General features: G+C 32.8%; 1 long non-coding RNA gene across 1 annotated transcript; it reads right to left on the bottom strand.

The window, feature by feature from the left end:
* Window positions 1-1,887: 1,887 nt before the first annotated feature.
* On the bottom strand, window positions 1,888-5,184 carry LOC110737883. Its single transcript, XR_002514505.1, has 3 exons — window positions 4,677-5,184; window positions 3,965-4,025; window positions 1,888-2,210 (listed from the first exon to the last, which is right to left on the bottom strand). It is a non-coding gene; the product is annotated as an uncharacterized LOC110737883 (long non-coding RNA).
* Between the last annotated feature and the right edge of the window lie 714 nt (window positions 5,185-5,898).

The following is a 5,898-nucleotide window of genomic DNA, read 5'->3' on the forward strand; positions in this document are numbered from 1 at the left end:
GCATAATTAGATAGAGTTTAGGAGTAAATTTTTTGTAAACATCCTATGCTAGCGTCTGTGGGTGTGTAACATGGCATGTATATAACAACAACATAGGGGCACCCATCTATTGCCTTGGGCAACCTTCCCATATCTTTCGATCTTTATTTTGGAATAAAGATGGATGAAGTAAATTTCCTGTAAACACCCATTTGATAGTAATGTAACACTTTGACCAAATAATTGGTCTTTACATTTCGTTATAATATTTGAGTACGTACCCATTTCGGGGTTTCAATCAACCTTGACCATGATGTGGTTTGTTAGATAAATTTTCTTTTGTTACGTACTTAGGACATGTTTTCTTAATCTTATTTTTAACTGAACTAAACTTAATTATTTTTACTAAATTTAAATTAATTTAACTAAAACTAAAATTATATTTGTTCTTTGAAATTACTGTTTTTTACTAAATAATAATTATTTTTACCGAATTTAAAATCATTCTTACCCTGCAAACCAAAAAAATAATATTTTACCATCCATCATAAAAATTTAATTCTATATTTTATCACCTCATTAACAAATTACATCCACAAAAAAATTAGAAAATTAGAAAATATATAAACGTGGGTTATTCCGTAAATTTTATTAAAAAAAATAAATTATTAATTGTATTGTGTATTATTTAAAGATTGCAAATGGATACATTATGCACAATGACAAACTGGTGCACTATCATTGGATGTCAACTTCAATTTAATCACTACTACAAAAATCCCTAATAAGTTGGACTTTTAAAGTCACCTGTACATAAGGTGCGACTTATAAATCTATCCAGTCGTCTCATACTTATTAGGGGACTTGTTACGTTGTAGTTAAAATCAACAAAGCACCTAGGTTTACATGTCGCACCATATATGCATGCGACTCTATAGCACGATTTATTTGATGGTTTAAAATAGATTTTCAAAGTCACGTGTATATAAGGTGCGACTCGAAAACCTGTCGAGTCGCCTAATACATATTAGGCGACTCATTAGGTGAGTTTTATTAACTTTGACTCCCACCTAATTAATGAGTCGCCTAATGTGTATAAAGGCGACTCGATAAGTTAATGATTCCTACCTTTTAGACAGGCGACTCTAAAAATCAAAATTGTAAGAAAGTCAAATCAGCGGATAAGTTGGACTTTTGGAGTCGCATGTGTATGAGGCACTGACTCGTAACCTATCAAGTCGCCTCATACATATAAGATGACTTGCTAGGGGCTCTATCAAATTTTAACTGAAATTTGACATACTTGACCAATACCTATTAAGTCGCCTAATACATATAACGCGACTCGATAGGTTCATTGTTACAATGTATTTTAAATATTACAACTCATAAATATATAAATAGTAACTTTGGCATAATGGCAAGAACTTTAAATTTTATGGCAAAGAATCAGAGATCTAGCATGCTAAGTAGCATAAACATTGACATTATATGAGCTATTAAAAAGAATTGGAAAAATTTGTTGATTTATTTTTTACGAGTCGCATCTTTGTGGGACACAAGAGATTAACTTATGGAGTCGCCTCATCTAGTACAAGTGAATCAATCGCTTAACATATAGAGTCACATCTAACAACTAAAGTCGGAAGCTATCGCGTCGGTGGCTATGGAGTTGCCTCTGAGGCGACTCGTTAGGTCATTTATAAGCAACTCGAAGTGAATACACGGTTTGCACTCGTATATGGATTATTAGTAATTAATAACTACAATTATCGACGCTTGGTACAATATTCAATATGTTGGGATCGGATGATTTTCGAATAATCTCTTGAACTCGTGTGAGATCAATTTGATAATCATGGTTGGACTTTTTATGGACTGACTTGACTCACACAACAATACACACAATGATAGCAGCAAGCAAGTGACTAATTTCATAAAGAAGGGAAAATACTCAAAGGAACAAGATAACTTGATAGCTTTAGGCTATCACTCTCCAGCCAAAGATAACTTTAGGTTATCACTCTCTAAACAACTTTAGGCTGTCAATCTCAATTCACAAAGACATGCCTTCCTACTCCTACCCTTTTCCTTATATAACACTTGAATTACAAGTACTATCTTAATAGTCTTTTTCTTGTTGCACTGCTGCTTTTCATTCCCAACTTCATATGCTTGTGTTGCCTCTATAGTGGAACATTAATGATTTTTGTCCTCTTATGCTAAAGTAGCTTAGTATCCAAAGAAAAGACAAATACAAACAACAAAGTACGAATCAGTAAAAGCTGAGTACATATGCACCAATAGGAACAATCACACTAACATGAATATCTTAACAATAAATAATAAATAAATAAATAAAACATGCTTGCCATACAACACAAGTCAACTTACCTTTGACTTATGACTCTATTTCATTTATTAATAAATAGCTTTGGATTACGTATCGAACGAGTTTCCTTCCTTAACTATCCCTTAATAATAAGGGACCCCTCACTTGGGAGCTAACCAAGCGAGTACCAATTAGTGTCACCTTGTGAAGGAATTCCAGCACATAATAATAAAAGAAAGTACAGCGTCCTGTACCCCTGTATAGGGGTGAGCAAACCGGGTACCCGGTCAAATTTTAGGACACGGACCCAGAATTGGTTGGGACCGAGTCCTAAAATTCGGAACCGGAATTGGAATTGGTTCAACCGGGTCCTAAAATTTAGGACTTGGAATTGGAACCACCGGGTACCGGTTCCGGTTTCGGGTACCAACTTATGTATATAATTGTTAAAATATAATATAAATTATAATACTTATATATTTTATTCTATTTTCATTTTTAGTGTTTAACACTTGTATTTATATATGCATTAAGCTATTTTATTTATGTTAGGTATTAATTTTTTTTTTTTTACTAACTAGATACATTTAACATAATTTTATTTTAAAAAACTTATTTAGTGTAACATATGTTGGGTAACTGGGTATCTAACCGGTTCCGGGTCCAAAAAATCGAGAATTGGAATTGGAACCGGTTACAACTGGGTCCTTAACTTATTACTCGGAATTGGAACCACCGGGTCCAATTCCGTTTCCGAACCTGCCAGTTCCTAACCGAATCGGGTTCCAATTCCGGGTACTCGGAATTTTTGCTCACCCGTACTCCTGTACAAGCTATGGTTAAATATAAAACCCCATAACTCCCCCCATATGTTCATACTCAAGGTATATACGTTCTAAGAGTTTTGGTGCGTATCCTCTTACACTTTACGTGATTTACCAACTTAACTTGTGATGACTCCAACCAATCAATCAAGAACAAACATAACAATCATCAACACATATTTTCATTTTATTATTGAATTAATTAGTGAGCACATACAATTTATTTTAATTAAGATTTCTTGCCTAGTTTTGTGCACAAAATTGCACTATTACTACCTTGGTGCATGAAATGCACTATTAAACTTCCTTGACTCAATCTCAACTTATGTGAGTGAGTAATAAACTAACTTCCTTGACTCGACCTCAACTTATGTAGGTGAGTAAATAAATAAACTAACTTTCTTGACTCAACTCCAATAATACATGGGTGAGAATAAAATCATGAATCATGCTCAATAAATATAACTTTAGCTCCTTTAATAAACATAAGCCTTACTTATTAAATACATGACTTCTTGATGATGAATAATAAATAATATAACATGATTCAATTATTTTCAACTTGTATCAAGCTCATAATAATAATAATAATAATAATAATAATAATAATAATAATAATAATAATAATAATAATAATAATAATAATAATAATAATAATAATAATAATTCCAACATACTCACATGCTTACATATAAGACATAGATAATCAATCAATCATTCCTAGTATCATAACAACAACTTAACATGATACCAATTTCTTACTTGATACCAAATTTAACTTCCTAACATGGTACTACGCGTAAGTAATACATCCTACGCGCATACATACCTTAGACCGTCTTTCCAACTAGCCACAATATATGGTAGAAACCAATCAAACTTAAGGTCTCCTACAATACCAAGCATATAACTCAATTAATCCCTTGATTACACAAATTTCCACCAACTTTTAAACACTTTAAAACCTATCTAATAAGCTGAAATTTTGGTTTAAAACCTTCAAAACTCTTTCTTTAAGAGGGTAATTAAAACCACAAAATAAAAACTCATTCATAGTGTTTATAATAAAATCTCAGCACAACTTTTAATGTTTAAAACCCTTCAAACAAATCTGAAAATTCCATTAAAACCAATAAAATACTTCTCTTTATATGGGTAATCAAACCCTTTTCATAAAAAACCCAAAATTAGTACTTAAATAAAAATTCCAGCAATATTATTTTAATAAAAACTCATCAAAACTTCATAAAAACACAGTCTTTAGGGCTAATTATTAGTTATAAACAATGGGTATATAAAACCCCCAATTTGTTTGCAACTTAGAACCCTAAAAATCAACACTTTAATAATTAAAAACCTAACTTTTAACACTTATAAAAATCATAATTTAAAACAATACAAAATCTGAAATTTATACTCTTTAATAATCAAAACATAATTATAAAACATACTAATCATATTTTAACACTTATAATCAAAAACCCAAAATATAAATTATAAGAGTAGTAATTCATAACAAGGAGGAGTGAGTGAGAACTCACGGCCAAGGTGGCTGGCCGGCTGATCGTTGGTGCGGTAGTGGTGATGAGGCGGGTCGCCGGTAGGAATGACGTGGTAGGTGGTGCATCAAGTGATGATGTGGCAAGGTGGAAGGCACCCATGCACAACCTCAAGCACACATCAGGGAACAAAAGAAAAGGAAAAGAAAGAATAAGAAAAGGAGGAAAAGAGAAAAAGAAAGAAAAGGATAATTAATTTGATAAAATCTGATTTTGAGCCTCTTTGTGTGGGAAATTTTGGGGTTTTGGGAGGTATTTATGAGTAGAGAATAGAGAGTAGGTTTGGGTTTAATAAATAAGTGAGCTTGAGTTATGAAATATTTGACCCACAAGGGTTCATATAAAAAAATTGGGCCTATTTAAATGAAATAAGGTGGGTCCAATAGGAGTATGTAGGAATAGTTTACATACGAGTATTTAAACAATTCAAGTCCAAATAATTAACAAACGTTTAGTGTAAAATATATTTTAATTTTATAAAACTTTATAATTAAAATACTCTAACCCTTTAAAATATTTAATTAAAATAATTGAGCACTTAAAAATATATTTTATAAATTATACTTAAATAATTTAAAATATGTAAAAATACGGGGTATTTCAGTAAGGTTGGACTAGTTGAAGCAACCCCAATAGCCTTCTTAAGCTGTGAAGTATGAAAGATCAGATGGATCTTACTACCCTTTGGCAATTGTAACTGATACGCCACACTCCCAACTCGTTTCACCACCTGAAATGGACCATAAAAACGTGCTGCAAGCTTCTCAAAGGGTCGGCTTGCAAGAGAACGCTGACGATATGGTTGCAACTTAAGGAACACCTTATCCCCGATTTCAAATGATTCCTCTCTTCGCTTAAGATCAGCACTAGCTTTCATAATTTTTTATGCTCTATTCAAATTCATACGAAGTTCATCCAAGACCAGATCACGCTACTTCAACCCTTCCTCCAAACTGTCCACTGCCATACCATTGTGCGCCAACCTCCAAAGTTTAGGAGGGTCTCTCCGGCCCATAAACAACCTTAAAGGGTGTCATTTTAGTAGCCGTATGCGGCGAAGTATTGTGTGAATACTCTGCCCATGAAAACCATTGTGCCTATGTTCTTAGCAGACTAGAAGCAAATCAACGTAAGTACACTTCAAGACCCTTGTTCACAATTTCGGTTTGGCCATCCGTTTGAGGATGGTAAGCTGTACTCCGTT

Source organism: Chenopodium quinoa, unplaced genomic scaffold (assembly GCF_001683475.1).
Source record: "Chenopodium quinoa cultivar QQ74 unplaced genomic scaffold, ASM168347v1, whole genome shotgun sequence".
Classification (NCBI taxonomy): domain Eukaryota; kingdom Viridiplantae; phylum Streptophyta; class Magnoliopsida; order Caryophyllales; family Amaranthaceae; genus Chenopodium; species Chenopodium quinoa.